At 41.2% G+C, this 27276-nt stretch overlaps 1 protein-coding gene across 1 annotated transcript in view; it reads right to left on the bottom strand.

Moving 5' to 3' along the window:
- The window catches only part of adgrl1a (adhesion G protein-coupled receptor L1a), a 132178-nt gene extending 105156 nt beyond the window's left edge, over positions 1-27022 (bottom strand). Inside the window, exons 1-2 of the mRNA XM_063903053.1 lie at positions 26901-27022; positions 24357-24462 (exon numbers count right to left, since the gene is read on the bottom strand). The gene's annotated coding sequence lies outside the window, so the exon portion shown is untranslated. The remainder of the gene's footprint in view (positions 1-24356; positions 24463-26900) is intronic.
- Between the last annotated feature and the right edge of the window lie 254 nt (positions 27023-27276).

The raw sequence follows: 27276 nt of genomic DNA, 5'->3' as shown, positions 1-27276 counted from the left end.
AGCACAGTAATTGTCAAAAGCAATTATTGCCTTTATTTAGCTATTCATTTAATTTGATGCATAATCAAGGCATTTCTGTCACTTAACCAGCATTCCACATTCTCAAAGTTTTCAATTTACTCTTCTAAAAGGCACTTCTTTACAATTACTGTTTAGCCAACAAAAACTGTTTCATTCTAATTTGAAATGTTCTGATGCCCAACAGTAGTCCTCTTTAAAGAGCAAGATAATATAAAACACACTTCAGATCGAATCAAGGTCACAACATGGTAACACTGGTACCTTTGTTTGAATCCAATTCCCTGAGGTTAAAAAATATGAAACTGATAAGTATTTGAAAAATGTCCCAATTGATGAATAAATCTATTCAGGCTATGTTACTCATCGCTCAATAAAACTAATATTCACTGGAGATTTTATTGTGCAAATTGTGAGAAATTTCATTTAGGCACGTGTTTCTTATCTATTTTTTAAATGCTGGATACAGAATCCGTTTGTTGGACGCCATGTTCTACGCAGCTGTATGTGTTTAGCCTGCAGTTAATTCTGGATGCGAGTGAATGTCCATTAAATGTAATCTTGTTTTTCAGTCCAGCGCTCAAACCACAACTTCAGAGAATTGGCCACCGATGAAGCCATCATCCATCATCCCACTGACGCTGTGCCAAAACACTTAGAGATAAATATGGAGCCTTTTCAAGTTGTGTACCTGTCTTTGAAAAACCACATAATCATAAACACACAGAGAAAGAATACACAGAGTTATAATTCCTATCTTTTTCTGTAAATCAAATGTGTAAAAACAAAAACCTATCTTTCTCCTGCCTATTCATCATCTACCGCTCACTCTGTCAGCAGCGACTTAGTCACTTTTACTCAGAACCATTAGAACATTGCTTGATGGCAGTGGATGTGCGCACGTATGCATGCTTCGCTCCCTAAAATGTATGAAGAAACCTAAAATGGTCCATTCGGAAATTCGAGTTCTTGGTTTAATGAAATAGTGCTTTCAGAGTTGATCTGAGGAGCCCACTAGAACACTTATCTCAGCATCAACAGTGCTGCAGAAAAAACAGCAGCCTTAATCAGATTGCTGGAGCTCTAAAAGGTTTTTCTGCACATGGGTTCCTCTGCAGGCCGCTGGGCTCCAGGGCCAGGCTGGGCACTGAAGCCTGACTGCCAGCCCGACTGCGTGGCTGGACTGGTTGATAAAGTCCAGAGACTCATTGGTGTCTTTGTTAGCCGATGCGAGTAAGATGATACTAATTAGAGGCTTTGAATGATTCAATCACTGAACACTGCAAACAGACGAATGCAGCAGCTCACAGACACACAACACCCACACCTTTTCCACAGTAAAAAGATACCGTATGTAGATATCATGGTACGCACATGCAGACACACACTTTAGATTTGCTTTTGTTCTATTTTACTCACTGTACACCTACACACATCAGTCCACGTACGCACACACTGGAATTCATTTATCAGTGGTTCACTGTGCCCTGAAGCTAGTGAGCGCTGCAGTAGACATTGATCAAACTGACTTCTAACATGAAGAAGTTCAAAATCACACTTTTCAAATCCCTTTACTGCCAGCAACCTTCCACTACCGAAATAAAAGAAGTCACAAACACACACACACACACACACACACACACACACACACACACACACACACACACACACACACACACACACACACACACACACACACACACACACACACACACACACACACACACACACACACACACACACACACACTATTACACCATGTTATATGTATTCTAGCAAAGCACATAGATGCACAGATTTCTCTTCGCATACAAAATGCAACAAACCCCGACATTTTTAGCTCACACTTGTCCAAAAATGGCATCAATGCATTCCTCCACTGAATGACTGGGAAAATAACTCAGAAATAGTAAAGGTATTTCAAAGGCGACAGTGAAAACAATGACTGGATGTTTTGCTTTTAAAGGAGCAAGGTACATTATCACATTGTGCAGTTTACAGTAAGTACAAATCATCCCCTCAAATTATTATTTTGTACACTCCATATCCATCTCCTCAATTTTGTATTTTTAGTTTTTTTTTAATTACTTCATTTGTTCCCTTGAGTTAATAATTCAAAATCAAACACTTAAATTCCTTCCAATTATTAACGTTATCACCTTCATTCCATGTGTCCTTGTTACCCCGACAATCTTGCTATAGACGCTTAAATTGTATTACTTTTTTATCAGTCTTTTTGGCTGAGTGTAATATTATCTTTGGCATTACTTAAACGTATTTAACAGGATAGCAGATGAACTCTGCTGAAAGAGAAGCATTGCAAGTGTGAAGGCAAACTAGTTTCAAATTCATCTCTTTCAGTTTGCCATTGAGACTATGGATCTCTCCTCATGATTCAGATCAGCGCTCTAAACTACAGAAACCTATGTTCCTCCTGCAAACGATACAAAAATCCCTTTTTGGCTTCCACACAAGTCAAGGAAATGTACCATCTTTTTGCACAGCAGCTCCAGAGTTATTAGCCTTTGTTCCAACTGTTTTGCATATTCAGCCTCCCTTCCAGCCCACATAGATGTTAATGCACTCCCACACAAACAGATCGGTGTGAACAGGGCAAACATATTTTCCATCTCTCTCTATCTCTCTCTGACACACACACACACACACACACACACACACACACACACACACACACACACACACACACACACACACACACACACACACACACACACACACACACACACACACACACACACACACACACACACACACACACACACACACACACACACACACACACACACACACACACACACACACACACACACACACACACACACACACTCTCAACTGTCTTTCACTGCTGTCTTTACCCAAAACCCACTCTCTTCACAGGCAACTATAGGCACACAAGTGTCCACATACACACACAAACATGCAAACACAGACATCCACAATGTGCACAAAGTAAGTTTTTTGTGAGACTCTGGCAACCACCTAACAGTGTGCTGGATCAGCTGAAATAAGATCCATCCCTCAGATCCTGCTGTACCTCTCACACATACTGATGAAGCCTGATCTCCTGTCAGTGAGACGGCCTGCAGGGAGCGAGTCTGGGGCTTACAGCGAGGCCTCCAGAGACAATCCTAGCCAGATGCTCAAAGAGCTGGAAAGCAAGGAAAAAAATCGGCACTACAAACATCCAGAATATTCTGAGGCCAGGGACGCTGCATTGTGGGCCCGTGCTGCTTTTGGCTGCTTCCTTATGACATCACAACACACTTCACTTCTAGCAAGTCACCAGTGTTTTGACGGGAGACGAGTGCATGATAGAGATACACCTCAGGCACCGTGCTAGTGCATGCCAACACGCTCATGCACACCAACTTACACTATACAAAGGAGCACACACAGACTTAGTGCCCTGTGGCATCTGTGTCACAACTGTGTCCATGAAAACAGACTGTGTCAAAGCCAATCTGCAGTACAAAGCCTGTGTGTCACTGCATGATAGTGTTCAAATAAAACCGTAGCCATGGCTCGGATTTTGCAGTGGCTGGCTTGCAAGGTGTTTAAAGAAAAAAAATTGTGTTTGGTCTTATTTTGGTTTGTATTGGCTAACAATATTGTGGTCACAGCAGTTTATTCAGCAACTGTTTTGTAGAGATCTAGAGCTGTAAATGTAGGTAATTACGTTCGTAAAGTCAAAAGTATGTAAATTAATATTATTATTTTGTGAAGGGGAATCATCAATGAATCTCAATTTATCAAAATTCATGAGTAATGGGGGTTTTTTTACACAGAGGAGCATGTCATGAAAATGAAACAGCACAGACTCGCCTGGTTGTGGCAATGTTGCATTATGTTTGCCCTGCAAAAGGCTCCTGTTTTCCTCCAGTAGAGGAAATGCTCCACTCTTTGCAGTACTATGGTGTATTCCCCTCTTGTGTAAATATGGAATTATTGAGAAATTGATTGTTACTTTCTTCTGTCCAATGTGGCCTTTCTCCCATTAATCTCTTGTGCCTGCAGAAGAAGCTTAAAATCCATCTGGGCCCTCTCTGCAGACAATTGTCTGAAAGACCCATTCCATCCAAATTGAATTAGAATCAATGTGGAACATACACAAGCACGGGCATCATTAGATCAAGAGACGTAAGTAAAGAGAGGGACAGTGAAGGGGGAGACAAGCAGCTGATTGCTCTCCTCCTTTTCAGTACATGTTATCAAGCCTTCAAAACGAGATCAGCGTGAAGGAAATTTGGTGTTCTTGTTCTCAGTTCTTGGACTGTTCATCTTCGCGTCTGCCTGTCAGTTGCTTTCTTGCACTTTTCCACACAAGCATGCACACACAAAGAAATCACAACTTTTCTAAGTGAACCCAGCCTTGAGCAGTCAAGTCTTGATGTAAGCACTGCTCTCCGCAGACAAGAACAAAGGGACGTAGAGTTAGAAGAAGAGGAGGAGCAGAAGGAAATGGTGGAGGATGGGAAGGAGGAGGAAAGCACAGAAAAAGAGCAGAGGAAGCCACGGTGAGTCATGTGCAAAGACACAGCTGGTGTGACTGGGCTGCCTGAGTGAGAGCAAGATGGGTGACAGAGACTGAAGGAAAGATGAAAGGCTGTGGGAGGGTACAGTGGAAGAAGAAGAGGCGTACTATAGTCAAGCTGAAAGCAGGTCAGCGACAAATGGAAATGCAAGGTGATTGATATGCCTGTCACAGTGGCAAAAGCCAGAGATATGAGTTAGGGAAAAATGGTACAGAACCTAGAGAGGAGTCAGCAGGAGATTAGTGAGTGTTAGATAGCAAGATTAAGTCACAGGGAGATGAAAAGATATTTCGGAGAGCAAAGCTAAAAAGTAAAGGAGGATAGAGTAGGTGGACGATTTAAGTAATTTTGAAACTGATACAGTTTGTAGGCAGACGAGAGTTGTGGGAGGGGGTTGAGACAGGAAGAGAGTAGATATGGTGTGAAAAAGAGAGATACAGGGAAAAGTGAGATATTAGGGGGGTTAGATAGAGATAGATACATCGGCCTGGAGTGAGACAGAGTTATCGGCCATGATCGATCTGGCCGGCTGATGCCAAATGGGGGGTGTAATGATGGGTAATGATATGAGCCTGGAGAGGGAGCAGTATGTGTGTATATGTCTGTGCATCCGGCATCCATGACCACACAGTGGCTCACACTTTCATTAATAGAGCCAATTCATCGCAGCTCGCAGAGAGGGTTTAATACACAACCCGTAACAATCTATATATACAGTACACGCATGTCACAACCCTAATCTCTCTATATCTCAAGCTTTCTGTCTGTCTTTGTATCACTCTTTCTTGTGATCCAGACTCCTTCCTCACTTCTCTTGCTCTTCCACTCTTCTTGTCCCCCCTCATTTGTTCGTTTCTTTCCCCTCCGTCATTATATTTTCATTTATTTTTCACCAACCATGAATCTCATCTGATACTTTTAAATGAATCCGTCAAACAAGTAGTATGCCAAGCCACTCACACACACCCACATTGACATGTTTATCTACACACCGTTGGCAGACCTGCTGACTTTTAAACAGTTTCCACAGCAACATAAAGTGGCTAAGAATAATGTATTCTGTTATGGCTGTGGATGATTAGCATCATCCTGTTCTGTTTCAACATCAGCACTAGACTCCTGGTCTCACACCACTGTTTTAAAAAGGCACATCTGAAGTAACGGCAAAATGATCAAAATGAGAACAGTTTTGCTTGAATAATGATGCCCGTGAGAGTGGATGCAAAAACTACTGACTGGCTGAATAGTGATAATAATCTATTTCCACTGGCAGCATTTAATGAATGGACTAGTCTGTGGCCATTACTATGGAAACAAAATCCAATCAAATTCAGAAATTTTGTCCAAGATGACATCTTTCAAAAATGACTATTTTGTAGTAACATCTGACCATACTAATAGTAAATCAAAAGCAGGCTGAGTCAGTGACGCGCAGAATAAGAACTCACTGGTCACCGGTCGACCAGTTATTTAAATCACTGAATATCTACAAGTATTCTTGGTTTTAATTATTTCTTTTTACAATTCTAATGAAACTAGATGCAATTGATTGAGTTCAGTTTTATAAATTGCAAAACAAATCCATTTAATTTGTAAAACTATACAGTATTTCATCAAATACATTTTCCACAATTACCCATATAGTCAATTTGGACAGCTCTCTCAAAAACGTGTTTGATTTAAAGAGCTCAAACAAAAAACTATTTAAATAAGGCAAGGAGGGCAGAAGGTGATTGCAAAAACACACACCCTGTTTAACTCCAGTCACTCAAAAGAGAAGAATTGCAGCAGAAAAATTGGATGACCTTCTAAAAATCTATGTCAAATCATGAATTTAGGAAGATAGGTAAAGCTGCATGGTGAATCATAAAAAGGCAGTGATTTTAGCTGAAACTCTTATAATACGAAAGATCCATCTCTTCATCTCGGCAGTCACAAGACAAATAAAGAATAAATACACCAGATTTCATTAACCGTCATAATGAACTGAATAAAATGACAATAATGGCTTGTGGAGGTGAGATACTCATCAGCAGCTTAATCAGCACTGCCCACCTTACTGCTTGCTTGACAAAGATTTTTCTATTACAGGATTTTTTTGTATAACAGAGGTGAGATCGTGTTTCCCTACCAAATGGTGGGTAGGATGGATTGCTTATATTTAGTAATCCTTGCTCATACTGCTATTTAAAGGGCTACCGTTATTTTTATAAAAGACAGCTAACCATGGAAAGAAGCTGAGGCCGATCTTTTTCACATTATTCACATTAATAAATGATGGAAAAATAACTACATGTGAACATTCCAGGATAACTTTACCTTTCCTTGATTGCCATTATGCACATTAAGTGCCTAAATTGACCAATGAAAGCATAATAAGCCTAATTTAGAATATAAAAGATGGACTGAAGCTAAAGTACAGTATGTTTCAAAGGCTGAAGAGGTGACAGCTCCATTGAATAGCATTTATTTTATTTAAAGTCACTGTAAATGATAAAGTATGTTAATGTTTCTGAGAGATGGAGCTTAATTGTACGGTTATAATCCTAATGAAGTCAATATGAACCTTTGTCATATAAAAGTGAAACATGGTCATCAAACCACTTGCTGTACTTTCTGTCTGTTCACAATTATTATTTATACCAAGCCAGGAAATGTCCAATTGAACAACCAAACAGGTTGTTTCACTGAAATGTACTTCATATAAACTTTTAACAGTCAGCTGATAATTCAAATGACGATCAGTTCGTGATTGAAGCGTTCCTGAGGGCTGAATATGGGAAGCAGGAAGGAACGGACACCAAATGTCTGCCTATTATCTTTCTCTAGCAACTCCTCCTCACAACTTCACAAGCTGCGCCTAAAAAAAACACTTGTGTGGACAAACTGGCAAGTGAGGATGAGGAAAATAAATGAGAGGGAAAGACTGGTTAATGAGAAATGCTATTTTTACTGCTTTGATGTCCCCCCATCCACATAAGCACACAGCTTAGACAAAAACAAATTAGAGATGTCGACTGCATCCCAAAGACATTAAAAACATATTAGCACAACAACCATTTGAGACTGTGTCCACACATATTCACATGTGTGTGCGTCTGCATTTCAAATTCAGAAAAAGTATTTGCAGTGTATTTCTTAGTGCTTGTCCACACTGGCTGGCATTATGCATATCACAGTGAGCGGTTGTTCCTTAGAGCTAATAGTAGACAAAATATCAACATAATGACACCATAGTTTCTGCACGGCTAGATGACTCAGAGGCATAGTACCATGATTCATTTCCCTTCTGAGGAATGTATAGAATACAGATCAGCATCATCAACATAATGATGAACACATCTAGAAGGATCTAAAGCCACTTTGTCTAACTTTTCAAACTCATAATCATCATTTGTCTTTATGCTCCTCAGGTATTGTCCATTTTAACAGCAAAGTTAACAGGACCAAGAAACTTTTTGAGGCCAATAAACACCAAAAGAGGAAATCGAAAGGATTTGAGAGTTTTTTCATTACAATATGCTTACACGTTTTGCATTACTGTGGACACCTATCACCTCTGCTTGCCCTTGCTTCTCGCTGTGGGCGTGTCAACACTCATACACTTGAGCAAACTTTGCTTGTTAGCACCCATTGAGTAAATAAACAACCCACCACTATCTCAAGGAATTTGCATGACTTTGTGCCAAGCAGCACTTCACTCTTGTTTTTCGAAGCAAGGGTCATAGAAACTGGATTACCAGAAACTTAATGATCTCCTCCTGCGCATATATTCTTTCATATCCGGGTAATATAAAACTTGCATCTCCAACTATTATTTGGCACATTCAAAAAAACTCTCAAAATGAAAGCACTTTTTGGATGATGTTCCATTTTTTTTTCACTCTTAAACCTCATTTGAGCTAAGATTAAGGACCAATTCTGGTTCACAGTGCCTTAAGGACAATTCATTACTTAACAAAAAAGATAACAGCACGTATCTTGAACTCAAGGAACACTGATTCCAAAATTGAATACACTGGTACGGAACAAAAAAATCCATAATATGGGACCAACAAACAACCAATGCAGTATTTTTCCTATAGTTTTGTTATTCAAAGTAAAAACGTTGAAATATGATGCAGACTCACTAATTTGCATTCTAGTCTATAAGATTCTTTGTATGATGCACATTGAATCAAACCCAGAGAGAAGCATGAAGAAGAGTGAAAAGATGATATACAGAAAGTCAACAAAAGGTATTGAGGGAATGGTGGTAAGTGACATTGAGATCTTGTGCTGTATCTCAGGGAAAACAGAGGAGACAGCAAAGAGGAGGCAATATTGGTTAAAATGAAGAAAATAGAAATGGCTGCAATAACTGACCACTGACTCTCGACCACAGTCAATATATCTAAGTGGATTTTGTACCGCGACGGAAGAAATGCTCCAGCACGCCCACGCGCACACACACACACACACACACACACACACACACACACACACACACACACACACACACACACACACACACACACACACACACACACACACACACACACACACACACACACACACACACACACACACACACACACACACACACAGACACACACACACACACACACACACACACACACACACACACACACACACACACACACACACACACACACACAAAAACGAACAAGCTCAGAATTGGTTTAATTCCACCAGCTGGGTTTGAATGTGAGAATAGAAAGTGACATTATACACACACACTGCTATGGCTTTGTGGCTGCCTGCAGCTTCATTGGGTAGGTGGGGGCAGCAAGGTTGCAGGCTGCAATATTAAACCATCAATCACCCCCCAAATTAGGCATTTTACATCACACAAGCACTTACAGCTCTCTCTCTCTCTCTCTCTCTCTCCCCTTCTCCCACAGGTGGGGTCCAAGGCAGGGGAAAAGAGATTACATCACAAAAGCAATGATGGTGTAGCAAGACCATGAATACATTACACCAACATATAAACGCAAAGCATGGGCGGGAGGTGGCCACAAAATAATAAATCATAATGAATAATATCAAATCAACTAGTTATTTCTTCACTCTGAGGTACAAGCAGTATGTTCATATGCAGGGCCTTTCAGAACGGTGATTAGCTTACACTAATCACAGAAAATTGGAACAAATGATTTGTATTAAGAGTTGCTGCACAGTATCTCATATCTGATTCATAACACACTGTGTCTTTTTGTCTTGTGCCCATGTTAAACACAACAAACAGCTCATTTCAATCACCCGTGGAGAAAGAGACGGCACCGTGTCCACTCTGCCGTTTCCCATGTTTTGATTATAATAAACATCTGGGGTATCAATGAGCCGGGAAGCTATTAACAAGCAGAAGCAGAGAGAGCAACAGAAGACATAGAGGAAAGACGAGGTTAAAGTACAATCGAAAGAGGAGGAAGAAAACGTGAGGGGCAAAGACAGAAAGGAATAGAGAGGGTGAGGGTAAATGAAGCATGGAGTTGCATTTATCCCAATTAGCTACTGCAGGGGTCTTGGGTGAGAAGGGAGAGAGTGTCCACCCCCATTAACAGTGTTTACTGACATGCCTGCTGATTACAAGCTGGGGAGAGAAACTGATTGCACAGCTCCTCTCTCTAAGCAAACATGAAAAAGAAAACGGAACAAATATTTTGGCCATGCACAGAGACACACACACAACCTCAGTGAACACAGGATTATATGTTTTACTATTTTCGTTCATGTGTTTTTTCTCACGAAGCTGCCTCACTATGACCTTCTCATTTTCTCTCAGTGTGCCCAAGCTGAAGCTAGATCTCATATGTTGCCTTAGTAAGTCCCCTTAACTCTTGTCTTCCTCGTCTCAGGCGCTCTGTGTTGTGTGGCGGTGATAATGGAAGTAATTGCACTGGCTCCATGTCTATTTCACAGAACAGCGGAAGCAGCACAGGCAGGCTGTGGAACTATGATGCCCGCTGCCTGGCCTAATCCTAACACATGCTATAGAATCACCGTTGAAGGGCCTGCACACTGTCTCATGGAAACACGCACACACCAGGGAATAAGAGTAATATGTGTTTGCCTATGAGGTGATAAAAAGCCTATGGACATTTTTGTGCTGTAGTTTTCATTCAGCAAGTATTTCCCCAAGCTCGAATATGTTATGCGGTTTCAGTGGGATTTGCTGGAATCTATCTTATGGCATTGCTGAGATAAGCTGCCCGTGGGCGAACATACTGCTGCACTTTTGACCCTCCAATACAAAATGATGTAACCTCTGTAGCGCACGATTGCATTTGATACATGGAATTGGAAAGCTGAATAAAAGAGCACGGAGAAAATGTGTGAGTTCCTCTTAAAAAGGGGGGAAGGACAAAGGAAGGGAAATGCAGAGCAGCATATCGCAACTAAACCAGAGAGGGAGAGAAACTGAATATGGCAGAGCTAAAGGCCTAGGAAGGTGAAAAGGGAAGATAAATACAAAGTACTTGTTGGGTAAATGAAAACGTGAAAAAAAGAGACATTTCATTAACTGGCTTCAGGATTTTAAGAACATGTTATCTCTTCAGAACCTACTGTGTAGGCAACAGTTCTACATTCTGCATGTTACAAATGAGTTAACGCAAACAGGTGAGCAGAATGCAACTGAAGCCTTATTCTGAAAACTGAAATGTATTGTTTGACAGTAAGCCACAAGCTTGTAAGGCTCTCCAGGCAACACTCACATCTGTGTACAAACAAGGGCACAAAGGGACGCAGAGGACCATTTACTGTTGCTCTAGCCTCTTTCTTTCTCCTTTTCCCCCTCCTCCCTCCCCACCCACCCCTCTGTGTCTGACCTCTCTCAGTCACTCTGTTAGCCCTGGTCTCCAGCCTATCTGAAGAGAGACACCTAGTGGTGTGGAACAAACCCTCCAAACCTGGACATGCAACACTCTCGATCCCAATTGACTCACAATAACTGCACATCAGTGTTACACATTCTCATCTCTTAAAACAACATTTACTGTAGACACATTAATCCAATTTAACCACTAACTATTAAAAGGACTGGTGTTATATTGTATATCCCTTGCTATCAGCCACAAACGCCTTTCTTAGAGAATACGTTTTGGGTTTTTTTTGGTGTTGGCATGGGCTTTCTGCGAGGTACTGTAGGACAAAATGAAGATCAGTCGGTTATAGATGAGGTGCCAGCTGTTGAGGCTGCTTGTTGTGGGGTATATAGGAGGATTGAAACTCATATTACTGAGCAAGGATGATTAAAAGCCACCCTTCAGGTAGGCGGTGTAATTAGAAATCAATTAAGTTCAGAATGCAAAAAAGATTGCTTTTGGAGTAGCCTGATAATTGCTGTGTTAAAAGCTAAGCATTAACTTTCACTTTTTCTTTTGATGTTGTTCTCTCAGTAAACAGCATTTGTAGGTTTTAGATATCAGCTTAAAAACTTGAATCCCCCCCTCTGTGTGTTAAAGTCTGTGCAAACACCACGCATATCCAACACCTTACATCACATGAACTGCAGGAAACTGAGAATTAATCAATCACACCTCTCAAGCTGGGAGACGGTCTCTTGAGGGGTTAATAACGCTGTTAAAATTAATGTGACTGGTTGCATACAGCATGTCATTATTCTCCCAAAGATGGGGTAGACATGACAATTATGATTGGACGGTACCTTTAAAATACCTGTCTCACCTTATAGGCCCAACACTAAATCAACCTACATGAACATTACTCCCTTCCAGTCTAAAATCAGTTGAATCATAACGCTCTTGAAAAGCTCATCTGCCATGACTACTCAATGGGCTTTGCTGATAAAGCTAGACAAGGTGGTATTACACTAGCAAGCCCCAATCAGAGAGGCTGCATCGATATATCATGGTGTTATCTACGGAAGAGGTATATTACCTGGGGCCCAGACAGCCCTGGGCATGCGTGGATGTATGGGGCCGATAGCAGAGTTGGCTGTCATCCCTCTGGGCTGATTAATGAGGAGCTCGGCCCAGTGTTTAATGTGTTTAATATGGGCCGCTGACGAGGCCGTCACACTGACGAAACCCACCCGTCTCTCTGACTGATGAAGTCACCTGCGGCTTTCCCTTTCTCGCTTTCTCTTTCACAGATAGTGAAATAGAAACACATAATGTAAAATACAACCCAAAAACCTGCCTTTCGTTGCCTTGTTTACCAACATTCGAGCATTCTTTTAAGGGATAGTTTAGATTTTTCAAAGCAGTGTTGTAGAAACTGCAAAGTCAGTGTATAAATTACATTAACCGATGGAGGCAGCTGCAGACCAGCAACTTTTTCTGGCTGCTTCGAAGACAGCATAGATGGATTAAACGGCTTCTTATAAGGCAAAAGAGTGAAAATATTCTAAATGCAGTCCAATCTTAGGCTTTTTTGGTAAGTATTTATTGTAGTTGGCTAAAATATATTTTTCTGCTGCTCCCGTACACAGCAGTACTTCACTTATCTTCCATGCTGTAACTCTGTTTCTCCAATCTGGGGGTATGCTGACCACCGTCTACAGTAGACGGTAATAAACTGACTGTAAGTAGCTCATACAACCAAACTCCAAAAGATCCAAATGATCGTGTTAAGGAGCAGTTGTATATTAGAGATGTTTGTATCCATTTATAATCCCAGTCACAGGACCTAGAACACTGCGTTCACAAACAGGCAGGACTGCTCACCACTCTGTGACCCTGCTCTCATGATGAATAGGAAAGAAAATTATGGCCTAGCGTACAGCTCTGTGCTGGGAGTATTTTGGGAGCCACAGCTCTGTAATGGAAGATACTTCTGAGATTCAGGCTCTCCTGCTTTGTAATGAAACAGCTAATGTTCTAGTACCTTCTCTGCCCAATAGCCAGACTCTACACATTCTTTCCCCGACTCCCTCCCACCTTATGATGTGTCTATTACTTTGAGCCTGTCTCACTGTTTTTCTTTATTTCAGCTATTCTACTCCCACCTGTTAATTTTCACTTCTTTCTGCCTTTCTCTCTTCCTTACTATCTGCAGCCTTCCCACACCTTCCAAGCACATTTCTACCTCCCTCTTTTCATCTAACACCTCCTCTGCAATGTTCTCATTTAATCATCCCCTCAAGAAATATATTCACCTCAGAACAACTGGGCTCCTATTAGATCATACTCTGTTGTTACAGCTGTTATCATGGCCAATTCCTTTGCTCTCGGGGTGGCCAAGGGCTGCCATGTATACAGTATACTTCAGGAAATGCACACACAAAGAGGCTTTTATTAGGAACGCACCTATATAAAAACACAATGACCAACAATTTTACACCTTGAGAGAGTGGCAGTGTCATTGCCTTAGCAACACATCTGCAAGAAAGACACAGATGTATTGACACAACAATGTTAACAACACAAGGTATATCCCATTTTGCTCTACATAAACACCATGTCAGTTTTCCAAGGTTTGGACGAAATGAGTCTTTAACCATTTTATTTAGCAAGCAAATGTTTAAGGGTAACATCTACAGGATTCAAGTGCTAAGTGCTTGTTGAGTCACCCTTACATGTGTAGGTTGGACTGAAAATGTCATTTTCCAATCCAGAGTCCAATGTGGAGCTGCACAGTATGAGCTATACTCCCACAGGGACTCCGCAGCTCTCCATGAGGCAGGTACAGATCAAGCCAAGGAGACGAGGAGGGGGCCTATTCAGTCCCTCCAGGATGGAGTAATGGAATATCAGCTCTCTTAGCGGCTTGTTCTGCCGTCATGGTGGTAAGCTGAGGCCTAGTTTAAGATAGAATTATGGACAGAATCCTAATGATGCCCTTTGTCCTACCGTGGGCTTTGCTGTTTTTAATATATATTTATTTGCGTTTTTAATTATCTTCATGTCATGTCCACTTCCTTTGCACTGCCTGTGAGAGGAAAGACACGCAAAGCTTGGTTGCTCCTCCTACTGCAGCCTTCCCTGCTCTAGCCACCCGAATCCCATCTGTGCATTTATTCACACATGCACAATTTGCACAAAAGCATACACATAAACAGTGGAAATAGTAACAAATGCACACTCTCATGTGAGCATATAACCACGCATAATTGCATATGCAAGAGTAGAACAACATATGTAGATCAAATCTATTGTAGCTTATGCATGATAACCTGATGAACATAAGACAGGCACATTAAGCGTGTGACGGGAACCTGAACAAGGAAGACAATCTAGAAAGGAGAAAGAAAGAGAAATCCCTGACTCCAAACATCACTATATCTACTGCTAGCTAACTTTGGCAAATGCATATTTGTTTAAATAAATCTATAATACATTGCTTATAAAGAATGCAAGCACACCACATGTAAATATAGTATGGTGCAACATAAAGAATGTTTTCAGCCCTCAGTTCCCAGGTGATGTATCATAACAATAATCACTGTCAGGACCAGAATGAAGGTGTTTCTTTCAGAGAGGGGGGTGAAGGCAGAACTGTTGTAATTATGCAGCCGTAATGGAGTTGGAGCCTAGTGAGAGCCTAATGAGCTTACTGAAGTCTACCATTGAGAATTGATTCCTTGGAAAGAAAAAAAGCAGTTGTGCTTGCAGGAGAGGGCCAGTGGAGGTGAGCGTGTCTCCATTGTTGTGCGCTTAATTGACAGGAAACCAACATGCACCAAAATTCCCCAAGAGCAATTAATAATAATGAAAGCCACACAAACTCTTTTTACATTAGAATATCCTGATCTGAAGCCTTTCATTCTTCTGTCAACGGGGGAGGAGGGTGTCACATTGCATTTTTTTTATCCTGTGTGTGTGTGTGTGTGTGTGTGTGTGTGTGTCACTGCCTTTTTTCCTTTCTTCTATACTCTGACTTAATATACAAAATAAGGTAAAACTGTCTACCTCAGCAGGGGAAATTGAGATGTCTTTCCTGTGCAGCTAGACCTGTCACAGACATACTGCAGAAGAGGATTAAAAGAGAAGCACTTAACCCTAAAAGCAATGAAAATTAATCTGACCTCTTGGTGCCGCCTTGCTTGCTCTGACAAGTAGAAACTTATTATTTTGCTGTGTGTTTATCTGTATGCATTTGTGTACGGTTTGTTGGTGTGCGTGTGTCTGCTTGTGTGTGTTGACGTTTTACATGTGTGTGCTTGCATAGAGTTATTACTTCCTACAGAGAATTATTATGCAGCAATTAATATAAATTCCACAAAACAAACCTACTTTATGGTGCGAATATAATATCCAAATATTTCACATGCTGGGCCTGGGACATGATCATGGTGTCTATTTCACCTTACCAAATACTGACCAGTCTTATAATATGTAAAACAAATTATCTTTCAGCTCATGTAGTAACAGACAAAGCTTTCAGACTCAATTCACTCAATAAGTGCTCTCTCAGCTTTTAACATTTTTCCTTCAATGCCAGTCTTTTTTATTTGCCTCTCACTTGTCGTGTCTTACCATCTCTCTCCCCATGAGTATTCAATTAAATAACAATCATAGTAAAAAAAATGAAAATATTGATTTTAATTAAGAAAACTATGTTACGAGGGGACTGATTTTGGATGGCAGTGACCATATGGACACTGGTGATACAATTCTGGCAAGTAGGCTGCTAACAGATGCCGCAGCACAGACCAGTTTATTTTCCATGGTAGCAGGGATTCAAAGTAAACTTATTCCATTCTTGTGAGGGATTTGCTTAATTTTGAGAGACATCAATGCAGTGGAAGAATTATTTCACTTTGGAAAAAAATAACAGGTGTTGTGTGTCCAAATGGGAAAGAGTTCTAATGAGTCCCTTCACAATTGTTTACTGAATGAGCTAACTTTGTTGGTCTATTGAACCAATTTGGGTATTTAAAAGTCAGAGTTATATTGAGCCCCGTAATCGTTTTTCAGCCACCATGCCTTATAAATGAATCCCAGATGCCATGTTTTGGGGTTAACGTGAAGCTTAGGAAGTATTTTAGTGGCTTTATCAGAAGCTTTGCCATGCTGCACACCCTCTCACCCAGCTCTCCCCCCACATGCTCCCTGCCTAAAGCTCAGAAATTGCAAATATGCACAGCAGCAAAAATAACTCAATAATTGTGTGTGTGTGTGTGTGTGTGTGTGTGTGTGTGTGTGTGTGTGTGTGTGTGTGTGTGTGTGTGTGTGTGTGTGTGTGTGTGTGTGTGTGTGTGTGTGTGTGTGTGTGTGTGTGTGTCTAAGAGAGAGACTTAGTTTGTGTGTAAAATCTGCCCATCTGCCATGAACAGACAATGCCTTTCTTAAAATGTTGTTATATTACGCATTCAAGGCATAGTACCGACCATGTGGTGGTGGGTTACATGCAGCAGCTAAACATGCAAGCTGTCTAATGGGAATCTCATGAAACACATTTGACAGCTTCACTGAAAAAACATCCTTCACTCCGAGCACCCACTAATGCACACAGTGAGCAAATGTTCGGCCACTAACCGAGCAGCACAGCTGCGCGTGCTGTTGTAAGGGTTTCTTTACTTTCCTAGTTTTTCAGGGACGGTAAGTGCACTGTATTTCCTACAGTACATAAAATCCAACGATAATACGATAACACACGAAGAGGGTCATGTTTTCTAATCAATACAAATGACTCATTCATCATTTCCACAGTGTTAGTGTCCCTCAACCGTCTTTTTTAGCCCATACCCAGCTCATATCCTCTGTTGAAATAGGGGCTCCTGTCCGACTCTTATGTATACTCACAAATTAAATTGGTAAATGATGGAGGATGGGGCTATGTGCAAGCAAGTTGTGTTTTAATATACACTTTTTTTTGTTTTGTTTAACTTTTCAGTTACAATGGCTGGAAGCCATAAAAGCAAATGACACAGCAGGGTTATTTTTACTGTCTATTTCTGTTCGATCTCTATAGTGACTTTATTCATGTTACATGTAAAATGATGACTTAACTGTTTGTTTCTGTTACAGACCAAGTTGGATCCAGGGAGCAGAAGCGCTTGGGATGGAGTGTGTGTGTGTGTGGGGGGGGGGGGGGGGGTCGTTGGCTGTGTAGGAGGAGATGAGTTCTATTAATGTTGTTGCAATTCCCGCTGGTTGCCAATAGAGGTCGATAGAGGTCATAGATTACTTAACATACCTTAAAATCAGCCTACTGCTGCCTGAAGGGAAAACATTTATCATAATACTGCAGTTTTCCAGTGTTTAAAAAAAAAAATCAAATGGTTGCATCTGTAAATGGACAGATGGAAGTGACTTTTAGCAACAAAAAAAACAACAACAAATTGGCTCTAGCAAAAGCTCAAGTAACGTTGCAATAAAAAGACAACAATGCGGCTCAGGCACAAAGGAGTGTTTTTAGTTCTGTTCAGTGAAGGAGAGTGGGAACACTTGAGGATGGTGACCATCGCAAAGCATGCGGAGCTGAGTTTACACGTTGGTGCATCGAGCCACAGAGGCGTGTTGCTATAGAAGCAAGGGCAGCTTTTACAAAGGGACATTACACACCTACACACTGAAGAACTGTTCACTTAATGTGCTCCTGAGGGACTGGCTCACTGCAGCACACACTATTCATCCCTTCCCCCTCTGCCTTTCAATCATTGTCTTTCTCTCTTTGTCACGCTTTTCTTTTTCACTCTCTTTTCAGGGTGCAAGTGTCTAATTCTGCCTGGGGTCCTTAACTGTTAAATATTTCATTTGAATATATTTGTGCCATTTTTCCTGGGCACTTAAAGCAAGTTTTACACCATCTTTCTCTCTCTCTCTCCCCCCCCCCCCCCCCCTTATCTCTTTAGTTCTCACCACTCAACAGTTATCTGCTGTTACTGTGGTAACATTTTCAGTATAGATGTGCTCCACATAATCATGATGAAATGAACCAAAAATAACATTTTACATTGAATAATGTAGTCTAACAACAATACATTTCCTCCCACATGCTCTCCTTATCCTTTCAAATAAATCCCATTAGTGGCAAAATTGGGAACTTTGGAGCTGACAGCAATGCCAGTGACATACTTTATCTTGGAGTTTCAAATCTATATTGAGGTTATTAAATAGTTGAATGGAAATCCCACAATTGCTTGACTGGACCGTTGAGGTTTGCTACGTGTGGGTGTGCCAAGGCCAAACATTCATAGCGACCAGAATGATTAAATGAGGAGGAGAGCCAGCGATGAATATTAATCATACATGCGAATTGACAGGACAGAACAGCATTTACAGTCTATCCACATGTTGCTTCAAGAAGACAAAATATACCAATCAAATGAAAGGCTTTAGAAAATGCAATTAAGCATTGGCCTTGATTTAATTTGGTTCTATGAAGATACCAATGGTTTTCATTAAGGATTTCATTGAATCTCTCTACTATTCTCATTTTGACACTGACCAATTGAAATTGGCCATGTTAACCCACAGACTTGTCCGCAGGTTCAAATGCTATTCATGAGCTGTTTCTTTTCTCCATTTATAGAACCACTTTGCCCTTTAGGTAAACTACAGTCAAGCTCTTGGCTTCAATTCCACACTTCCACTTCCATCAGGCTGTCAAGGAGAAGGAAGGAAGGGACAGCAAGGCAGGGAAAGAAGGATGTGGTTGAGTCCAACAGGCTCAAACATTTCCAGGCATGCATCATGGGATCCTGCGGGACCACTGTGATTAGGACCTGAACGAGACGCGGGGGTTGTGGGTTGCAGTCAATCTCTTACAGGTCTGCATGGGTCTCTCATTACTAATTGATTGGTCACCTGGAGCAGCAGCATCATTCTGGAAAGTGCGCTTCATAATTAAAGGGCAATAAAAATAATACTCAACAAACACAAAACCATACTCATACACCCACAGGCGACACCTGGACTCTGGAGATTCTTGAGACAGCGTGGAGAAGAAAAACACTGCAGTAAAGTGTTTGAATAAACTGCCTCTGAATAGAAACAATGTGTTCCTCTGTGACAGTGAGTACCATTACAATGCTTCTCTTTGGAGTTTTATTTATTTATTTATTAACTGTGTGTAGTGTTGTGGGTTTGATGGTGTAGATAATTTGTCATAAGGAGTTTTTTTGAGGTTGTCACAGCCAACTGGGAAATTATAATTGAGGAACCCTGTGCTCTGGTGTTGTGCTTTTGAAAACACTCATTATTTTCTCATTAGAAGATAATCAAGGATAAACCAGGTATTTAGCTTAAATCAAGCACTGATGGGGATACATCTTACACTTTAAACATACTATTACCATAATTAATACTGCTAACATTAGCCCTTTGAGTCAGCGAGCCCTTTTATTTAAAATGGAGCACAGTCACTACAGATTTGAATTGTTACATAAGGGGGATTAAAAGATGAAATAATTATATTGATGTCTATTTTTGTGAGATGAGTAGGATAATTTACATGCAATTTTTCCTTTTAATGTGTCTAAATCTCTGGTAGATTTTCTCACTTTGCAGTTTGCGAGAATTTTAGAAGAGTTGACGTAAATCTATTATTAATGATTGTGCTGTACGGCGACAATACATCACCTGTGCCCCTTACAAGGCTAATTACGCATTCATAGGCCATAAGTAAGCAGGACAAATGAACTGTCTGCACTTGCACTGCTTCATACTAATTACCTCAGTAAGACAGAAGCTAATTAGTTTTATTACTATCCATATGTTTAGTTTAAATGTATAAAAAACTATAGCTAATCTGTGTTTTGCCATTTTGATGACCAAAACACTTTAAAAGTATATGATAACGGGATATATATTACATGTAAGAAGTTGTTTCCAGCAACCTCAGGATTCAGTAATGCACATATTAGAGGCCAGAAAAAAAACTCTGATTTATTACAATTCAATTAGGTTGGGGTCATGCAGTGGCTCTCATGGGCGGCCCCTGGTGGCGCAATAGACGTCAGCCCGAGACCGACTCCCTGACAGAAATCTCTAAGAGCACAAAACCTGCAGAGATAGAGGTCAGCCATGTTAACTGGATCTTTGGAGAGCAGAGCAGATCCATACCCCGCAGGCGAGCTGAGAAACCTCCAGCTGCGTTAGGACCCAAGTATTACAGCAGACACCACGGGAACCTACAACAGACAATTCACTGTGAGCTACTTCTGCACACAGCGACTTTGTAAACCGGGGTGAAAGTACAGTACGTATGTAGGTGATGGACATGGAGGGGACGGTTGTTAAAGCATGTAAAACCAACTCTTCCCAACACAAAACCAGTAAATGACTCTGATCATTTTGATCACAATCATCAATGGGGTGTTCTTTCCAGCCAGCTCTTCTCCCTAGTCATCAAATATGGCAGGATGGGCAGTCACTATATGCTTCCAAATATGATGTTGATTTTATGCATGAAGTAAAGAAGCTGACCTTATATAAAGAGCAACACGCGGGGGAGAAGTTTAGACAGATGGATCAGTTAAATGGGTGGATGGGCCCTCCTATCTGACAATGCAAGCAGGAAAGCAAACCAATTGGAGACCACAGTAAAAATGTAGTTTTTAAAAAGGCAAAACAACAACTAATATGGATTGTAGCAATTTTTGTTTTATGAAAAATGTTGTGAAAATAATCACATCTATCTTTATTAAGAAAATGTCTACATGGCACTGAACAATGCTCTTAGGTCATTGGAAATGTTAGACTGAAACAAGTCAGAAAGAATCCTATGCAGCCACCACTGGAATTCTAAAAATAGTTTAATACTTATAATATTATTGTAACCCTAATCTTAAAATTTAAAGGAATATCAGGTTCAAACACACTGACTATAGACATTCTTAGAGATAAATATGACACTTTTCTTACTCTTACAATTCAAGAAAAGATTGATGGGTAGTGGAGCGGAGATGAAGTGATATGTTCTGCTCTGGTAGTAGTTATTGGACAACAAAGGAATTCTACAGCAAGGACGCAACAAAAACGTCAAACTGTGGATATGCACACAACTTAGTTTCAACAAATCTGTTTGCTTTTTAGAATACACCATTAACATCCTTTGTTGCTCTTAATACTGTTTTGCAACCATATACTATGAAAGTTAACAGCTATAACAAACAAGAATTCATGAAATGGAAGCCTGAAAGAAAAACCAAAGCACTACAAGCTAAATTCTGAGAAGTCACTTAGAATGTGGCTTGCAGAGAGAATCTGAAAATCACTCAAATGGATAATAGTGTAACATAGGGTTTTAGGCTATATAGCATAGTGGATTTATCATGGTTGGTTATAGTGAAATGATTCCCTCCGGTAATATTTTTCTCTGTGTATTTACAGTAGCTCCTCATTGAGCAAAACCAGCAGTTTCTTACACAAACACTTGAGGTCATTCAGGTTAGCAAGCTGGCATTGTTTTAATTAAAACAGAATGCTAACATTGAACTGGGAGAGACTCTTATTGAACAACATTCCTGAGATTAAATACAACAGTTCTTGAGTGTGCAGAATATTCTATAGTTTAGCACGTGTAGCAATATGGTGCGGGAAAAAGTGTGACAGGAGCAGCACACCTGACGAAAACAATTCAATATGAATCAAACTTAATAGCACTTACAAATATAAAAAGGTGCTGTGTTGGGTTGTCCTTACACAGAGCAATGATAAACACCCAAATATTATCACTGATCTGGTAAAAGCACTCAAACTTTTAAAAAATGGATGTCCTGTGACATAACTTAACCTAAACAAATACAAATGGTGACATAAACCCAAATCATGTTTTTCCTCGAACAAATCCAACTCATCTGCATTTAAACTGCAACATCTAAAATTAGCCTTACTGACAGAGATAGATAAGGAATACTGGATAAGGAAAAGGACTGAAGCATAGCTTTACTTGAATTAGGCCAAATTAGGCAGTATGGTAAAAGGCTCAGAGGGCCCCTGGTCCTCTGCTCTGGTTTAACTCTCCGACGGAGTATAGGCTCCAACCCCCAGCGCTTTAATTAAAGGTTATGCAGATTCCTCCATCACTTATCCAGTGAGCACTGCAGGACAACGGGGATTGATAAGCAAAGATATACCTCAACTATTGGTCTTCAGTATGCAGAAATGAGGACAAGATTTTTTGAAAAACATGGGGTATGTGTACTAGCCTATGTTTGTTAGAAAAACGATGTAAGGTGATTTTTATCCTCATTCCATTTACTTTTTTGTATGTTTTTTTTAACAATTTGCTCCAACATCTAAGACAGTCCAGACCAAATCCAGCCCAAGAACTTAATAACTTGTGAATTTCCGTCAACATTAATGAAACCTAATATGTATATCATTCAGTCCTGCTGTGTCACCATGGCTGTTTTTTCTTCTTCTGAGGTTATAGAAGTGTAAAAGTAGTTGCCTTTCCAGGGGTTAGGGTGCCTGTTAATCCCCTGCCTGTGTGGTTATGGAGGTAAAACACATTTCCGTGCTCATGCTCTGTAGCACGCTGCACTGGTGTGTGGCTTAAGCCCCAAGCAACAGAGAAGGAAAGATTCAGCTATTTCTTCCTTGGGAGAGTTTTTTTTTTCCAGTGTCGTGCTGTTGGACGCGTGTATTTTGGGGATTAGTGGCTTAATCGACCTTGTAATGGGGAGATCAGAGTGGGATGCAGGCATGGAGAGAAGAGCACACACACATGCTGATACACACATATACTGTACTCTCTCATGCAAGGAGTCATATTTAGGCAAACACACTTAAGCACACAAATCTGCGCATCCTCACTTTATTAAAAACTCCTTTATTTCATAGGCCACCGCGCTGACTGAAACCAACTACAACCTTCTGCTTGTACAGAGAATTATGTACACTCACACACACACACACACACACACACTAATAACTTCATACTTCTCCCCAACAGCCAGAAAATATACACTTACACCATATAGTGTACCAGAGTATTGGACACCTTATCGCTGTTTCCACCCACTGCTCCCTCTGTAATATGCTGCGGCTCTGTGGGTATATTGTGCTTCAGACCGAGGGCTCTCCGGGGGTCAGTGTATTGTCTCAGTGAACAATGAGCACTCTGGCTAATGCTTCTGTGGACTCGAAGGGTCAGCCCTGAGTCACCCTCTCCGTCTATGAATTTCCCACAGTACATGTCCATCTATTTCTCCCTTTCCCTGAGGCTTTGTTTGCCCACTCTGCCCGGGTCACTTCTCTTTTTGACTGGCGCGGTGGGGTGGTTAGTGTTGGGGGAATGTAGGGTGGGGTGTATGAGGAAAAAGGCATGTGTTATCTCATATCAGCGGCAGTTGTGGAATCCAGTGCTGCGCGGCTGATAAGATGAACAAACAGTTGGGATCATTAGAGCGAAGACATTGTGTAATCACTGCTCTAATCTCCCCCTAATCCCAACATCTCCAGCAAGCCAGGGCTCTGAAACCACACAGGCCCATACACCAGTCCAATAACCAGGCCTCTGTACACACACACATTGCACAAATCCACCACATACACACGTTATGCCACTCAGGCAACATAAACTCTCAGAACAGAAAAAAAACACGTGCAAACAGTGCAGCCGGACACACACACACACACACACACTCCACGTTTTTTGTTTCTAAACTAATAACAGGCTGTGCGCACATGGCCAACCCAGAGGAAAAAAATCAATATTCTCTCAGACAAAATCAAGATTTCTTTTATCCTTCTATTTATTCTCTTTGGCTTCCCCCCATTGCTTCGTTTCCTCTCTCTCGCTCCCTCTCTTTTCCATTCCCTTTCTCTTTCCTCAATTGACATCAGCAACTTCTTGATCTTAGTGGAAGTCCTTGGAGCACCAGGCACTAGTCACTCACTCCACTGGCAGATCTTTGGTGGTACTCACCCTCTGAGGTTGATCGATTAAAATAATACGATACTTTCCCAGGGTGCTCAGCTTGTCTCTGTGAAACCCATCTGTGTCATCATGGCCCAGTTCATTTGCAGTTCATCTGTGTGTGACAAAGCCCACCTTAACAACAGCAGGTCAAGCATCCATGTTGCTCTACATGTGTATGACAGAAGCTCCTGCATCTGCTCATTGCCCCAGGACAAAAAAAATATGAATGACACACACACACACACACACACACACACACACACACACACACACACACACACACACACACACACACACACACACACACACACACACACACACACACACACACACACACACACACACACACACACACACACACACACACACACACACACACACACACACACACACACACACACACACACACACACACACACACACACACACACACACACACACACACACACACACACACACACACGAGAGAGAAAAGGAAAAAAGCCAGTGAGGTACCCAAGGGGTAACTACAGGAGAATCAAGCAAAGATGTTGAAACAGCTTCCAAACCATCCATACTGCCATCTTCTCATCATTAATGTGAAAGACAAATAGAAAATCTCAGTTTGAGGTCTCTTACTGATGGACAATAATAAGAAAAAGTATCCAAACAGAGGAGCAGCTGAGGAAGATGGGCAAAGGAGGAAGGAGATAGTTTTTGCTTTCTTTTGGCTGCAGTGATTGCACACTGGCAGGGAGAGACGGGGAAGCGCTAAGGCTGCGAAGCGAGAAAGACATGGAGAGGCAGATATAATGCAGCATGTTTTTTTCCCTCTTTTTTTTGTGAAGCTTTGGCACCATCAAATTGCCTCAGTCATGCCAATAAAGTCTGTTTGAAATTAATTGAATTGACGGAGGCAGCCAGTGAGACAAAGACGGTGAAGAGAGGGGAGAAAGGTGTCAAAACAGGGAAAAGGAAAACTCATTACAACCCAGTTTTTTTTGTAATATATAGATCTTGCATTTGTCTCTGCAGTTTGTTTTATTTATTTGAAGTTAGTGGCTTAATGAGATCCCAGTGGTACTACGATATCTAAGAATGAGGGAAAAGAGAGAGAGCGATACAAGCGAGATGGGAGACAAATAATCTTGGGAAAAGAGGGAGAGAGGGGTGCAGGCAGGAAGAGAAACAGGAGAGAAGGACTATGGGTAGAACAACAGAGGAAGTGTAATGTTGGCAGAAGAGGACATAGGAAATTATACCCCACTGCACCAGCTCACTGTAAAGTGCATTACAGCTCTCCTGTAGAGCTCAATAGTTGCTTTTTCTCTCTGTTCTGCACCCGTTCCGATAGATATACGTCCAAACTCCTGGGAATAGGCAAAGGCATGTTCAGCCAGGCTAGTGTGAGCTCAAATAAGATGAAGTCCAATGCAGATTGCATACCTCCACCCTGGCTGAGAGAGATTGGCCACAGTGGCGCGGCACCCGGCCAGCTCTTTGTGCCGAGCAAAAGAATGGAAAACAGATGCCACATAAAATGCCCTGGCATGGGGGATGTATGTTGATTAATTTGCTGTAGTTCCTCTCTTTAAACAATGCTGCTTTATTACTTAGCTAAATATGCTGTATGGTTGCATGAGCATGCACACACTGTAGAGTGTGGACTGTGTGTGTGTGTGTGTGTGTGTGTGTGTGTGTGTGTGTGTGTGTGTGTGTGTGTGCTCTGATTTGTTACTAAGCTTCTTTGTGTATATACAGGATACCCGTTCCAAAAATGTTCTCTCTATTAAAGCAATTCAAAAAGTTGAAAAACCAGCCCAGTAAGTCTGATTAAACTGCATATAGCTCCTTTTAAGATCCATAGCTAGATATACTTCCTGTGAAATCTCTACAAGTAATAATTCTTCTCTGTTACTTGGCAGCCTCTTGCTATCTGAAGTACAGGAAACAGGCGAAGGCCCTCCAGAGATAAAAGATCAACCTTCTACTGAGCTCCATACTAGACTTGGAGTGACTCATAAACACAATCTGCCTGTATTGTTTTTGTACTTTTCTCATATACAATACAGAACCAGAGTAGACCAGAATTATATGGCTTTATTTAGTAAGAGTCTGTATCTAATCTTAACATGTTGTTTTTTTTCCTCATCGAATGGCCTTAAACGTGGCTCTTAGATGATGTCCCCCTCTCTCACTCGTTACCTTCAACATCAGCAAAGTCTCGTAAATGTCAAGCTTTCACTAGCAGGATATTGCTTGACATCCACCATCTCATGTCTTCGCTAAGTCTCTGCGATGGGAGGAGTTTGTGTAGGTTTTTTTTTTTCTGTTTTGTTGCAGTGTCAGAAAAGGCTGAAGGGGTAATGAAAAGGTATGTGTGACGAATTGAGGCAAAGGGCGAGGAGGCAAGCTGTGTGGCAATGAAGAGAGGCAAGGAGATGAGGGCAAAGCAGAGGGGGGAAAGTCTGTGAAAAAATGCAGAGTTGAAGGGTTTGGAAGCGCAGAATCAGCACTTATGCAAACACTCTGAGGAGGTAGCCACACACACACACACACACATATACAAACCTGTACACAGCCATCCAGCGGGTTCTGCTTTAGCACCGTTACGAATATCTTCAATATCGGGATGTCATACTGGGCAGAGAAGGCTCTTGGAACAATGACTCCCTGTTGCGCTGTGAGGCTATTACATGGTCTAACAGAGCTCAACTAATAACATGGACTGGATCAGCTACTTCCCACTTCCTCCTCAAATCATCACGTATCACAAGAGTAGGGGCATTTGTACCACCCACTCATGCCAGAAACCCCTCTCAACCCTAATCCTACACACAGAAACACATACACATCTATTCGTTATCTCTTGCAAACCTCCTAACTTCCCATACACTATACGTACACCCAATAAAACATAAATCAAGTGTTGCTATCGGTCAGTTGG

The sequence above is a fragment of the Eleginops maclovinus genome, chromosome 16 (genome assembly GCF_036324505.1).
Source record: "Eleginops maclovinus isolate JMC-PN-2008 ecotype Puerto Natales chromosome 16, JC_Emac_rtc_rv5, whole genome shotgun sequence".
Lineage (NCBI taxonomy): Eukaryota > Metazoa > Chordata > Actinopteri > Perciformes > Eleginopidae > Eleginops > Eleginops maclovinus.
The sequence above is the reverse complement of the archived record's forward strand: the minus strand, read 5'-3'. Positions and strand labels throughout refer to the sequence as shown.